The following is a 15,681-nucleotide window of genomic DNA, read 5'->3' as shown; positions in this document are numbered from 1 at the left end:
GGTGGCTTTGGAGAAGAACCTGGAGGACAATCAGTTAGGAAACTGGGTGGAGAGGGGAGACCTCGCCCTTCCCAGGCTGAGAAAGGCACCGTGGCTGGCTGCTGGTGTGAGCTTGTTTTTGTGGACGTGTTTCTTCTGCAGAAATGTCATGTTTTCTTGCAAGCGGTGACTCTGGATCGTGACCCTAAACTTAGGGTAGGGAGCCAACATGGAACCGTGTAGAATCAATCCTTCACCTCACAGCAGCCTTTGGCGTGGTGTGTGGTCTGGGAAACACAGAGCTGTGGCAAGGAGACCTGCAGGCTTGGAGATTTCTTTTGCTTCCTACCAGCTGCCAACTCTGGGAAGCCAGGACTTGTTCTTTCCCACTGAGTTTCCTTCAGAGAAACATGTATTTTGTGTTTGTAGGGAGGGAAAAAAAATGAACATTCCTTTCTATCTCTGCCTTCTGTGGAGATGGGTTAACTAGTGAGGAGGAGCAGGCGGCCTCTTTTTATGAGGATTATATTGGCAGCGCAGGGCAGCACGTCATGAAGGGATTTAGAGATTTGCTGTTGAAGGTGTAGGTATCTCTGCATACTGTTCCCAGCTGAGAAAAAGCCGGGCTGACTGTTACAAAGGTCAATGCCAGATTTAAATGCATCTCTGTTTTTTTTTTTTTTTTTGAGATCATTTCTATAGTGTTTTATTTATAAACATTGAATGACTTTCTGTTTCTCAGGAAAAATAGTCATTAACATTTTTATTTATCACTCATAGGTTATAATTATGTTGTTATAAACATGGACACTCTAAAGGGATCCTGCTGAGGAAAAAGGAGCTCTTTTCTTCTGATAATGAGGTGGAAACAGAGGTGACTGATCCCACTCAGAAGTCATTCCAAATGACTGGCTTTGCGCTTGAGGTGGGTAGAAGAAGATTCTATCAAAGAAAGGTTCACTTACTAGTATTTTGGGGCTACTAAAGAATGAAAACCTAAAACTTAGTGTTATAATTCAAATTGGTGATAATTATTTGCATGAAGAAGTTTAAGTGGTAGATGGGCGCTCAACATAGTTGGAGTCCTTCTTGCAAACAAAATCCCCACAGCGAAGGTGAGCACGCAGGTTGGAGCAGGGCTGCCGGGGTGGGGGGGCCTTAGAGCCCATCTCACCTGTCATCTTCTTTGCCTCTGGAGTGATCACTGAGGTACCCCTGTGGCTTCCTGAGTCCAGGGGGTTCCAGTGGGAATACACTGGGGTAAAGAGCAGGTTTTCCTTGAATCCTAAGCCCCTAGGTTTTGGCCGATAGCCTCAGGGCCCAAGGGCAGGAGGTGTGATATGAGTCATCCAGAGTGTGGGCACAGCCAATGTGCTCCGGCCCGCCCAGCCTGTGGGTATCCAGTTCTGGCACAGGCTGGGATTCGGAACTAGGGTGGGGGTGGTGCTGACCTGCAGAGGCAGCATCTTGTGTGAGGGGCAGTTCAGTGGTCACAGGGACTGTCCAAAGTGCAAAGCCCAAAGGGGGGTGTCCTCGCTTCACAAGGGCAGAGCCTGAGCAGAGGACCCGTCGCTGAGATGGAGTGAGATTGGGCTAGGCCTCTGGGAGGGTATGGGAGGCCGAGGTTGGGCTGAGGGTAGAAGGAAAATGGCTTTATGGGGTCTTCTGGTCTAGCCTGTGGGCAGGGAGGGAGCTGCAGGGACCCCACGAGAGGGCCCTAGGGAGGGATGTGGGTTGAGCCCCCTTGGTCCCCACTCTTACTGGGGGATCCTGAGCGTGTTTTGTGAGTCAGGGGCCTTGGACACATGAATCCCAGCACATCCTGCCTCTCCCCTCACTGACTGGATCGGCACCTGATTGAAGACGGGCTTCAGAACTTACATTTGACAAGGACTCAAAGTAATTTCCACTTAAAACCTAATATCCAACAGTCCCGAATAGTTCACACAAACAGTGGTTTGTGTTGTCCATTTACACGTGACATGCGCTATGTACACAACGTCGCAGGGAGTCTAGTCTTTGGGGAAGTTTCCCTCCTATATCATTCCAGGGCCTGGCTATGGTCACGGGACTAAAGAGCAAACTCCTACCTTATGACCCAACGTCCTGAGCACCCGAGGACTCCTCCCAGGGCTGACAGAGGGGCCGAGCTGCCTGCTGGAAACAAAAGTTAGTACCGTCCAGCTGTTGGCAAGTGAGACTTGAGCAGGGGAGGTGGGGACAGGCTCTGTAGACATACGGGACACTGAGTAAGAAAACACTGCCAGGTAAGGGCTGCTGCCAGTGTCCCAGAATGTCAGCCTGAGAACAGTGAACGGGAAAACATGAAAGCAAGCAATGTAAACAAGTAGGGTGCTATGTAGAAGAGCATACTGTAGCCGGAACCAGATCAGGTAGCCACCATAACGGGAAAGGTAACAGAAATGACACAGGGCACATCAGTCATCAGTCATTACCCCCTGCCCCTTGCAGCCCACAGCACATCTGGGCCTAACTAACCATATAAGGTAAAACACTCCCCCCACGCTGCCCAATGACGGGAAGGAGATAGCATCCCTGCTGGGGGCGCATTCTGGGTGAGGGCTGAGCTTGAATTCTGAAAGCAGTGAAGAGCAGGCGGGAGCCATAGTAAGGAGACAAGGAGAAAGGAGAAATTGAAGGGCATGGCCATCCTGGGTCAGAGGTGCATCTGCAGCAGCCAGGCGAGGAAGACTGATCTCTGGGAGGAAGGCCTGTGTTCCTGCCCATGGCTTAGCCAGGTGTGGGCCTGACTTCCCCAGGCAGGCCTGTATAGCACAACAGATGGCGGCGTGCAGCCTCAGAGCGTGCTGGGGCTCCCTGGAGGTTGTCATGGCTACTGACTGGTTAAGAAGGACATGTAGATGGGGCCCCAGGATGGGCATTGATTGCATAAAGTCACTAGTGCTTTCTTCCTCCCTATTCATGAGGCAAGGAAAAAACTCTCCGTGGGCATTCCATTGGAGAAGTAATTTCAGTCCACTCATACAAGGTGACAGAAGAGTGCATGCTTGGCACAGTGACGTGCCTGTAGTTGGAGAGCTTTATTAGAAAAGGAGATTGCTACCGTGTTGTCCTCATATAACAAGCAAAACTGTGTACAGGCAACTGCAGTGATGATAAAAAAAAAAGCTCGTGTGAGGAGCTAAGTGAAGACAAGGCATTTCTTTTACAAAGGTGTTTTATAGGTTTGTACCTGCATTCCGGCTTGAGGGGTGTGGATAACAATGCTTTCTCGTGGTCCCAGCTCTTTAAAACATCACAGTCTTTATACTGCCCACTCTCCAGAGATGAGAACCCCAGAAAGCAGAGCCCCAAGTCTGAGGTTGATTTCTGTATTTGTTCACCCAACATTGGTTGAGCACGTGGAAGCTGGGTGCCAGGTATTCAGACGTGAGTATAAGATGACTCTGCTTTTAAAGAACATACAATTGAGTCAAAAAGACAGAAATATGCATGGACCATAATCCTATAGAAAGGTCTGGCCTAGATGTCCTAAGAGTGTAAAAAGAGAAGTGCCTACTTCCATGTAAGGGAGCCTGGGGTTGGCTTCATCGGGAGGTGACCCTTGAGCTGAGCCTTGAAGGGCGTTAGGCAGACAAGGGGATGGTATTCCAGGTGGAAAGGAGGGAATTTGCAAAGAGGGAGGTGTGGGAAAAGCATGTCAGAGAGTTTGGTTTAACTGAAATCCAGGTAAATTTGGTTGGAAAGATAGGCTGGGGCCAGCTCATTAAAGTTCCTATGTTCCATGTGGAGATTTTGATTTTATTCTAATAGTTACTCTAGAAAGTGAATTGGTTCCCTGAGCCCCAGTGTGATGGTATTTGGAGATGAATCTTTGGGAGGCAGTTAGGGCTCGATGAGTTCATGGAGGTGGGGCCCTCCCAATGGGATTAGTGCCCTTGTTTGAAGCGGAGAAGAAAGAAAGGGAGAGAGATCTCATATCTCTACATCGTGTGAGGACACACAGAGAGGATGGCTGTCTTAAGCCAGGAAGAGGCCTTCACTAGAACCTGATCCTGCTGGCATGCTGATTTCAGATTTCCATCTCCAAAACTGTGAAAATAAATTTCTGTTGTGTAAGCCACCCAGTCTATGGTATTTTGTGATGGGTGCCATGTAGTCTGAGACAAGTCAGTTGGCTTAAAACATTTTTTTTTTTTTTTTTTTTGAGACAAGGGTGCACTGTGTTGCGAGAGTGCAGTGGTGTGATCATAGCTCATGGCAACCTTGGATTCCTAGGCTTAAGCAATCCTCCTGCCTCAGCTACCATGCCCAGCTAATATTATTAATTAATTAATTAATTAATTTTGTAGAAATGAGGTCTCATTCTGTTGCTCAGGTCGGTCTTCAACTCCTGGGCTCAAGTGATCCTCCCACCTCCACTTTTGAAATGCTAAGATTATGAGTGTAAGCCATTGCACCCAGCCTAAATTTAAGTTTTTTTTTGCAGTTTTTTTTTGGGGGGAGGGGCTGGGGCTGGGTTTGAACCCGCCACCTCTGACATATGGGGCCCAGGGCCCTACTCCTTTGAGCCACAGGTGCTGCCCCTAAATTTTATCAAAATTTCTCTCAAAACTTGCCCAGAACCCTAATGCATGAATTTAACTTAGACTGTGTGTCTTTCTGTTGTCCAAATTGCTGATCAAGGCAAACCACCTACTAGAAAGAGTAGGACACGCAGTTCTTTGATCTGTTTGATAAATATCAAAGACTTATATTGGGCCATGTACTTTTGTTATGCTGGAATTACAACGACTAAGACAGGCCAGCCCCGGCCCCATGCAGCTAACCTCTTCACAGAGAAGGTAATAAGGAAAGATACAGGAGCAAGATAATTTCAGGCACTGAAAATATTATGAAAACAATAAAACAGGTGACGTGCTAGGTGTGGGGCTGGTTTCCAGTGGGCAAATGGGAAGGCTTCTCTGAGAAGATACCCTGGGAACTGAAATATAAATAACAAGGGAGCTTTCACAGGAGCACTTGGGGTGAAGGAAGCTGCTAGTGTCCAAGAATGGGATTAGGTCAGGAATGGAGAGCCCATCGCCGTGGTCCCCGCAATGGACAAGGAGAGTGACACCAGGATGGGCAGGGAGTGGATTTTGGATTGGAGTTGGTGCATAGTTTTGGAGGCTCAGCCATCGGGGAGTAGAGAAAGAAGAGACAGAGAGGACTCCCCCGCTTCGGGCCTTAGAAACTAGATAGACGGTAATGTTCCTGAGGAAGGAACAGTTATGCCACTTTGATGTTGAGGCAATAAAACAACTAATTGGTACATACAATGATTTTTTTAAAAGCTCTACCTTTGGCCTAGGTGTTGGGTAGACTTGGCTTTAAGGGCCTCCTGCACATCTGGAGTCATTGTGTTTAGAAGCAACAGCTGTCCAATTACGCAGACTGTGGGGGGAGCTTGTTGGCTCCCACGCAGGACTCATCACACTGTTATAGATTGCGACTGTTGTGTCTAGCTGTGTGGCCAGACTAATGGAATCAGGCAGACAAGAAAAGACTTGCTGGGAGCGGCATGGCTGGGCCAGGTGGGGACAGGGCACATTTCTCGCTCCTCTCAGGGTGATTCCTGTGCCTGCCACATGCCTGTGCTCCCTGAGATCCACGTCCCACCCTTCCTTGGCTCTGCTCTGTGTCACAGGGAGTCACATGTCCAGGGAGGTTTGGCCAATTGAATTCCAGATAGATTTGGCCAGGGAGAGGCCCTGACAGACATTATAGAGAGGAGAGGAGAGGGGAGAAGTCAGGTCCTTCCTCCTCTCTTCCCTGTCCTGGCGGGGCTCAGCTCCCATAGGCAGCTTCCTTTCCCCATGCCCAGCACGGCAGCCCCAGCTCTTCCTTCTGGGCTCTGACAATGGCACTTTTGGGGCAATTCTGACTGTCCCAGGGTGGTAGTAGATTCCTGCTCTGGCTTCACCATTTCTTCTTCACTTTCTGGGCTCTTCTACTGACTGTTTAATCAAATTCTCAAATACAGTAGAACTACCATAGCTGACCACCCCCCCTCCCCCATACTGACCACCTCCCCACACTGACTGCTTCCTTAAGTTGACCTGATTTTCACAGACGGGATATGCACCACATACATACCAGCGAAAGGTATGGAGTACCTAGTTCCTATGTTGACCACCTCCATGTGTTGACCAGTTTGTTACCGTCCTTTGAGTGTTCAACTCGCAGAGGCTCTACTGTGTTTTTAAAGAGCCATGCTGTTTTTGGTTCTTGACTGATATGATATATATTTTGTTTATTGGGTTCTAAGAACCCCTAAATGTTAAGTGACCAGACTGTGTTTTCCGGCTTTCTGTTCTAGCCTTGTCTGGCACATTTTTGCTCAATGACAAGCTCATTCCCTGTTCATGGGATTTGCCTTGTTGTCTGCTCAGAAATCTTTGCCTGTATGTCCATAGGGAGCCTCATTTCTAAACCAACTGGATGTCTCATCTCACAGCTTCCACATATTTGCTCTTACACCCTTCTCTACTAGTTTGGATCATCAAGAGTTTCCCAAATTAGCTTCTTTGTACATCCTGTTTCCAAAAAGCAAATGTGCAAGCACTTTGTTTTTGAGGACTTACTAGGGGGTACTTGAGAGTTCTTTATGCTTTATGACCCTTTAATAGCATAGGCCTTTGACATTTACACACCACGAGGAGCTGTCAAATTTCACTCAGGCATTGACTGACCTTGCTCAGGAGTTAAAGCAAAAAAATCTTATTTTGTTTTTAGCTTATATTATTTCCTGGGTGTATTGTGGAATGTTTTTGTTTTGGTCAAACGCCTTAGTTGGAGAACAGTGACAACATTTGACCGAGCTTGTTTTGTAGGAAGGGAAAGCTATGATTAGGGGAGGCCAGAAAGACACCCCAACAGAGCATATTTTGCCTGAAGGTCTACTATTAAATTTCCATTAGTCTGGAATAAGTTATGCTTTTACAATGCAACTGTTCTGTGAAGAAGTCTCATCAGCCCTTCTCCTGGTGTGTTAAAATAGTTCAATTTATTTTCTTTCTGGCTTCTGGATAGATCAGATTCTAAAGAACGAAAAGTTTGAGGGGAGTAGTAAACAAAAATAGGATCGATTTTCCAGGAATGAATTTATCTAATGAAGGCTGACAAGGGCAGGAGTGGGGCGTGTGTGTGTGTATGTGTGTGTGTGTGTGTGTGTGTGCGTGCGTGTGTGTGTGTATGTGCATATGTGGGTGTATGTGTGTGTGTCTGTCTGCACTTTAAGTGAGCAGGTGCCCAAAATAATGGCAGGAAGAAACCAGGGCTTTTCTTTGACTGTTCTGCCTGGATTTACCTCTGGAGGATGGCATGCTGTCTAGAGTACTAAACTTTCTGGTGATGGAAGATGCGTTTTATTTTATTTTATTGTTTCTTTCCTCCCTATTCTAAACAAAAATTCTACTTTGGAAATCTGTAACTGTGATAAAGAGCTGCTTCCTGGAATGAATGAAGGCAGGTTCCTCGCCTTGTTTGCAATTTCCAGGGATCATTTATGCCAATTAATATAGCTGTTGCCTCAGGTAATTGAATGTAAATGAATCATTAATAATAAATATTCAAACCTCCTTCCTGAATTTACAGGAGCTGGCAGGAAATGGTTAAGGGCTAATCTAGTAGTCTAGGAAAAAAACACCAACTCTCACATGTTTGGTGTACATAAATAAAACTTATATATGCTATCTTTCATCCAGGGAAATCAAGATTCTGTGTTAATAGCAAGCCCAGACAAGATAGCTATTTTAGTACCCAGCCTGTTTGCTTTAGAAACGGAGCAACTGTTTATAATGCAATTTACATCCAACAGGTGCACCATGGCTCTAACTAATTGATGTGAAAGACACTGTGGAAATAATCTGAAGAGAAGGCCGTTCTTCTGTTGCCTCCTGGAACACCCAAAATTTCTAAAGAAAATTCCAGAATGCCAGTTGACAAATTAGCTTTTAGACTTTTACATGTTTAATATCTGTTTGCTTGATTTCTTAGAACTAGGCAATGGTTTACATGTAGCTTGCAGTCAAGACTGCATTTTTTCCCTTACCACCCAGGTAACAGCTGGATGGAGAGAGGGGACTGCTTTCTGGTGTGTTTTGTACTTATCTTCACTCCTGGAATAATGCACTTCATAACATTGTTCACTTGTTGACATACTGGTGTATAGGAGATGCATTAGAGTGACTGAAGAGGGCTAACTAAATTTTAGTGGAATAGTTGACATAGACTCTGGAATTTGCAACAACTGTTCTTAGCTTCATTTTCAGAAATCCTTGTACAGTCAGATGCTGTTAGTCAAAGCCAAAAAATCTAAAATCTTCTAGGTTAAATTTTCCTCTATACCCAGGTTTATTAACCGGTAAGTCAAGAAACATTTATTGACTCTTTTCTGTGTTCTAGGCAAGAAGACAATTTTAGGGACTCTAGGGTTTGTTGATCTTTCAACTGTGAAAAATCCAAATCCTGTAAAAGGTGGTTGGTTGATTTAGAAGGTCCTCAAAGAGTGAGGTCACATCTGGGAAGCTTTGAAAGCAGGGGCTGGATGGACCTTAATTCCGTGGGCTCAGGAACTTGATTTTGTCAGTAATTAGGTCTTTTGAGTATTGCCTCATGCAAAATAAGCTACCGAGAGATTATATTAGTATATATACTCTGTGGAAGAGGCCTTCTCAACTTCTTTAATTTTTTTAATCTTTGTGGTGTCTGGAAATCCAGATGCTTTCCCAGCCTCCCTTATGGCTAGAGACAGCTATTCAACCCAGTTGAAATCAGTGAGATAAAAAGAGAAGCCTGCACAGGGCTTCTGGGAAAAATATAACTTCTCTGATAAAAGGGACAGAGTAGGCTGATCCTGCCTGGTCTACGTATTTACTGAGTACGTAGGCAGTATGATGGCCAGAGCTGTGGCAGCCATCTTAGAAACATGAGGTAACAAACACAAGTACAACAGGCCAATATGCCAAGGATGGTGAAATAAAGGATGAATTGAGCCTGGGTCCTTGTTGATATTGTTGAACCACTGCACTGGCCTGGACTGCGTTCTTTCAGATTTCATATTATGGCAATTAAATATCTGCTGCTTAAACTCTGCGGGTTTAGTTGTTTCTTGTAGCCAAAAATCATCCTAACTGGACTGATGTTCCACAGTGAACTCCTTCTCCCCAGATTCCTGTCTGTGCTTCCTCTTACATTCCCTCTGTTCGTGATGTTCACTCAGTTGCCCAAGTTGGAATCTTGAGAACTTTCTCAAACCCCTCCTTTCATTCACCACCCACATCCCCCACTTCCTGAGTATGGAGACTGTTTCTTGATCATTCTTTTATTATTTCCAATCCCTAGTACATGCCTGGTACACAGAAGACTCTCAAAACATGTTTGCTGAACAAGATTAAATTAGGGTGACCAGATATTTAATGTCATGGTTTAGCACACGAATATCAAGTAAAGTGAAGAGAATCATCTTGGGAGCTATTTTATTTAGGCTACAGTGAGTTTTGGTAAGCTGGCCCCTCCCTTCATCAGAGAATGTCTTTCTACTGACTAGAACTCTTTTGCCCCCCAGGTTCTAAGTTTCTTTTACTTCCAGGGGTCCTTAAACTGCGGCTCAGGGGCCACATGAGGCGGTGTGATTGTATTTGTTCCCGTTTTGTTTTTTTACTTCAAAATAAGATATGTACAGTGTGCATAGGAATTTGTTCATAGTTTTTTTTTTTTAAACTATAGTCCGTCCCTCCAACGGTCTGAGGGACAGTGAATTGGCCCCCTGTTTAAAAAGTTTGAGGACGCCTGACTTAGACATTGTCACATGGGCATTGCCATATTTTACTTCTTGGATTCTTTTTTTTTTTTTTGAGACAGAGCCTTAATATATCGCCCTCGTAGAGCACCGTGGCATTACAGCTCACAGCAACCTCCAACTCCTGGGCTTAAGCAATTCTCTTCCCTCAGCCTCTCAAGTAGCTGGTACTACAGGTGCCTGCCACAAGGCCTGGCTATTTTTTGGTTGCAGCCATCATTATTGTTTGGCGGCCTGGGGGGGGATTCGAACCCGCCAGCTCAGGCATATGTGGCTAGCGCCTTAGCCGCTTGAACCACAGGCGCCGAGCCTTCTCCTTGGACTCTTGTTTTAAATTTTCTATGCTGAAATTCCCCTTTCATAACATTTCTGCCCCTGAAATCAATGATACTGATCAGGCTTTGTCAGCACGGCCCTCTAGGCCTGCTTGAGACATTCTGCCTTGTTATAACGGCTTCTGCTAACGTCCACTCGCTTCTTACATTGGTTGATTGTATTTAGATTTATTTCCAAAATCTAGAGTGACTTCTCTGTATTTCTGTGTCTGTGGTGAGGATATAATGACAAGTTAAGGATTCACTATTTTATGGGAAATGGAGGGAATATGGGATGTGAAGTGAAAAAATCTGTGTGTGTGCTCTCTCGCCTCCTGTATGTGTGATTTTTTTTTTAATTTCAGCTTAATGTGAGGACACAAGCAACTAAGTCAAATGCTTGCATTTATTAGGTAAAGCCCCTCTTGTAGTTGTGTCATTGTGTTTATTAGGTGGGAGCACACCGGTCCCCTCCCTCCTGCACACCCCCCTCCCTCGGGCCTCCTCCCCCCAACTTGAATTGAATTGAGTTTTTCTCTTGTGTGGGCGTGTATTAGGTCATCTACTGGCTTCCTACTAGTATTAGGTACATCAGATACTTGCTTTTCCCTTCTCGTGATGCTTTACTATGTGTGATTTTAATCACAATAAGAAGCAATCAGTTCTGTCTCTTTACATGTGGAGTGGGGACACATGGCAGTGTTTACATGTGGAGTGGGGACACGTGGCAGTGTTTTGCATATGTGTCACTGGCTGCGTCTCAACAGAAAAAGTTTGAAGAGCACAATGTCAGATTGTATGATGCTCAAGAGGGCCTCTGAGAATCTTTTCTTCTGTGACTGTTTTTTCCTTTAAAGGGAAAAAAATGTGACTTCATGTTCCCTAGATACAATGTTTGATAGAGATAATGATAGGACTTTATGCCTCTGAACACCATTTAAGAGACATTAGCTACTTTCTAAAATCTTCCTTTTCTCATCTGGAGTCTCTTATCTCACTGGGTATTTTTGCTACAAATGTCACTCCTATCTTTATTAAGTATTTAGAGACCCTACATGTGTTAAACGCTGAAAGGTATAAATCGCCAATTAAAGGGATACTTTGCTAATATTTATACTGCTAAACTGTTAAGTTATCAAAGTGAGAAAAAGGGGGGTTTGCTTTTTAAAAACTATCTCCAAGCAGCAGAGTCTGGTGTGCTGTTTTCACGATTCACCTTCTTTGGTGAGCTGTGCTGGAGGATGCATTAGAGCACTTAGTGGAGGAGGATGCAGTTAAGTGGGTATCGATAAATATTGATAATGAGGATGAGGACGAGAGCCATCACAGTGACAAGTATGAAGTTTCCACGGCACTTTCCAATTTGTGGGAGATAATAACGATTACACAGCAACTTCTGCTGTTGTCTTCCAGACAAGCCCCTGAAAATGTTAGTGGACTGGAGAGATTGCTGCCAAGACTCTGGGTAACAGGCAGCCTTTGATCAGTCAACCACTAGAAGTTGGGATTAGCTGGATGTCTGGATAAACCATCAATTGTATGAATTGTGGTGTCTCATGGCCATGATGAATCCCCAGAGGGAGACCTCTTGGGAGATAGATATCTTTGGAGGTTATCAGAGCAAGGGCAATGTGGCCGTGAGGATGGGTGGGGTTGGTGTGGATTCTAGTGTTTGATCAGTTACCATTTTATTTTTATTCTTTTAAAATTTCAGGTTAATATGAGGGTACAAACATTTAGGTTACATTTCTAAGGTAAAGTTCAAGTTATGGTTGAGCTCTTCACCATAAGAGCGTGCTGAACACCCCTCAAGATCCTGCCAGTCACCCTCACTCCTCCCCGTCCCTCCCACTTCTCTCCCCCTCCATAGACTGTACTTGTACCTTTTCTTTCCTGTGGGCGTGTAGTTGTTTATATATTAGTTTCATATTAGTATTGAGTTCACTGGATACCTTTTCCCCATTCTTGAGATACTTTACTATGAAGAATGTGTTTCAGCTACATCCAGGGAAACGCAAAAGATGTAAAGTCTCCATCTTTTCTTATGGCTGAATGGTACTCCATGGTATACACATACCGCAGTTGTTAATCCATTCCTGGGTTATGTGCACTTGAGTTGATTCCACATATTGGAAATGTGACTTGAGCTGTGATAGACATTCTAGTGCAAATGTACTTGCGATAAAATGATTTTTTTTTCTTAATGGGTAGATGCCTGGTAATGGGATTGCTGTGTCAAATGGAAGGTCAACTTTTAGTTCTTAGAGGATTCTTCATACTTCTTTCCATAGAGGTTGTATTAGTTGCAGTCCCACCAGCAGCGCAAAGGTGTTCCCTCCATATCCACCCCGGTACCTGCATGTTTGGGATTTTGTGCTGTGGGCCAATCCCCCTGGGGTTGGGTGATATCTTGGTGGTTTTGATTTGCATTTCTCGACCAGTCACCAGGAAGCAGCATCTATGCTGAGTAAAGAGGGCCTCCATCCCAGTGATCTCCCAGGGTTGTGGTTGTGGTTGTTGTTAGTCAGGGATGCTGAGACCATGGGCAGTTGACAACAGGACTCTGAGTCCAGTACATAGGAAGAATAGCTCCTCTCATAACGATGCCTGGGAGCCTGGGGCTGCTGCAAAGCCCGGTGCTCCCTGCATCCCCACCTCACACAATTATTTGCTGAAAGCACAGATGAGTGCTTGCTCTCTAGACTACTAGGCTAATGGGATTTTTGGCTGACTAATAGGCTCATATTTTATACATAAATCTATAAAATCCTACAGCACGTGCTCTGACATGGCATTTCTGTTAAGCCCATTGTTTTTAATTTCTAAGTTACTTTGCACAGGGGCCTACTTTAAATCGTATGTCAAGAAGCGGAACAAGATCTGCTTGATGTGAATCTGTCCTCTCAGCTCTTGGGCAAGAACCCACCTAGATGCAGGCCTTGGGAATTTGTTATTTCCAGTTAGGACTTACCGATGTGTAATGCTATCAGTATTGCTGTTGTTACTGGTCACATCTGCCTTCTGCAGGGGACAGGCAGAGCAGGAATATGGGCTGAGGTCCATGTTGGCAGAGACTCAGCCTGCTGGGCTAAGGAGATAATGCAGACGGGCCAGGCTTCTACCAGTAGGAAAGGGAAGAATGCCCAGACACAGATTACAACAGAATAGATTTCCCCCTAGAAGAAGACATCACTTTGTAACAATGGTGTGCTTTATAGCTGCTCACAGGCCCAGGCCTAACCCAAATAGCCCCAACAACTGCCAGGAGAAAGCAGGGGATCTTTACAACCTTTTGAAAGAGGAATTTTTTGCTCCTTTTCAGAGATGATAATAATAGATAAGGGACTTCATGAATGCTTTGCATGAGTGATGATCTCATTGAAAACCGGTGAGGTAGCTTGTGTTATTACACTATCTCCATTTAACACACAGGAAACTGAGGCTTAGAGAAGTTATGTAAATTGCCTAAAGATTCACAGGCACCCCCAGCAGCCTTTCCTGAGAACCCATGCTTACCCTTTCTGATTCAGATGGGGGGGATAAGGCTCAGAGAGGTTTAGCAAATTACTAAATATCACATAGCATATAGCAGAGTTAGGATCCAACTTAAGGATTTCTAAGTCTAATGTGGCAATGCTCTGCCGTTTCTCATCCCTACAAACTTGGAGAGTAGAATTTATCAAAGGAGCATCACTGATGGTAGACTTACCATTTGAAATAGCCCCCTAAGTGAGTCCAATATCTGTCACACATCATATTTTTCAGCCTATATTCTCCAGAAAGCAGAAACTTAGGCAAAGCTTATGTGCTAATGCTATGCTGGGAGGTGCGATTCCAGGATAGCAAGAGGAAGGGAAGAAGAGGCCTGGGTGGGAGGGGAGCGGATAAGAGGCAATGCATTGCAGTGTGGACGCATCCTCATGAGAAAACACACCCGGTGCTGGGATATGTGCGAGGCCTGCATCCAAGCCATAAAACAACCCGCCAACCTGCAGCATCTCAGAGAAGGGAAGGGAGAAGAAATTTCCTGACAGCCCTTTCCCATTTTCTGCCTCTTATTGTTCATCATGTGCCCCATGGGGCCTTGGTTCCCTTACAGTTCTGGTCCCTGTGGGCAGCTGTTGAGGATGCTAGTGCTTCTGTGGATCTGGATGCTAGTGCGTCTGTGGACCTGCACATTAGAGCTTCTGTGGACCTGGATGTTAGAGCTTCTGTGGACCTGAACACTAGAGCTGCTGTGGACCTGAACGTGAGAGTTTCTGGGCACGTGGACACTAGAGCTTCTGTGGACCCAGACTCTAGACTTGGGCACCTGAGCTGCTGTTGGTCCTGCTAGAGTCTGGTCAATTGCTGGGTCCACACCCTATCTCTACCACTTAACTGTGTGAGCTGGGGCAAGCCTTTAACCTCTCAGTTCCTCAGTTCTTTCATCTATAAAAAGAAGAAAATCTTTTTTACATATCTTGTATGTGTTATTTTATAGAACCTATAGTATATTTTGGGACTTAGCGAGGATTAATAGCTTATTTTGTATAAACTACTTAGAAGAGTGCCTGGCACACACTGAGTGCCTTTACGAGTGTGTGTCTGCTATTATTCTTACTAGTGTGTAAAAGTTAACCTGTGCTTTCTCTTTTTCCAGTTGTATTTCCAAAGGTCCTCCTTTACTATCCCATGTGGTTGGAAGCGAGGCTTTAGAAAGCAAGTAGATATATATCTCATGTCCAACATTGGGGATGGAAGGGAGAAAACAATTTCTGGTAATAGAAAAAGCATTGGCAACTCCCATGTGTAAAGTAGTAGGGGAGACTTTTTTTTTTTTGGCCGGGGCTGGGTTTGAACCCGCCACCTCCGGCATATGGGACCGGCGCCCTACCCGCTGAGCCACAGGCGCCAGTAGGGGAGACTTTTAGGTCTGGAACGTGAAGACATATTAATTTTCCTAAGAGCACTAATGAAGCTGACTAGTCAAGGGTGGATGTATAAATGATTAATTCTGCTAAGCTTGACCTTGACTGTATTAATCATTTGAATACTTAATATATTCATACATTTGGAGAAAGGAAGGCTGGGCGGTCCCAGAACATTGTTAAGTCTTCTCCAATTTTTATCATTATTTATTGTTTCCATTTTTAAGTGGAGGAAAAAAAGTCAAGTTACTCTTTTACTTTTAAAGATAATGTGGTTGGCATATTGCAATGTTTTTATGTTACATTCATGACAAATCAGGAGATAAAATTTCCTTTCACTTTATGCGCTTAAAATTAGAATTTTATTTTGCAGTTTTATTTAAAGATGAATTCAAATTTAAGAATAAGCTCAGCATGTTGCTGTAGATGGAAAAGACTGAGAACCACTCAGCTGGATTTTAGAGTCCGTGGTGCTGAGGATGGCTTGTCATTCCGTGCATTCAGCTGTCCACGGTTAGAGCAAAGGAACTTCTATGTTTTCTTTTTCTTTTTCTTTATGTTTTCTTTTTAAAAGGCTACGTTCCTATGAAATTTTGAATTTCAAAAGGAAGGAAAAAGCAAAGCCATTTCAGATAGTACTGGCATTTAGTGA

General features: G+C 44.6%; 1 long non-coding RNA gene across 2 annotated transcripts in view; it reads left to right on the top strand.

The window, feature by feature from the left end:
- Positions 1-15,681, top strand: part of LOC128581160 (uncharacterized) — a 66,273-nt gene that overhangs the window by 45,163 nt on the left and 5,429 nt on the right. For both annotated transcript variants that reach the window (XR_008378777.1, XR_008378773.1), the window contains one exon: positions 760-904. This is a non-coding gene — a long non-coding RNA (uncharacterized LOC128581160). The remainder of the gene's footprint in view (positions 1-759; positions 905-15,681) is intronic.

The sequence above is a fragment of the Nycticebus coucang genome, chromosome 1 (genome assembly GCF_027406575.1).
Source record: "Nycticebus coucang isolate mNycCou1 chromosome 1, mNycCou1.pri, whole genome shotgun sequence".
In the NCBI taxonomy this organism is placed as follows: domain Eukaryota; kingdom Metazoa; phylum Chordata; class Mammalia; order Primates; family Lorisidae; genus Nycticebus; species Nycticebus coucang.
This window is presented reverse-complemented; position numbering and strand designations above follow the sequence as displayed.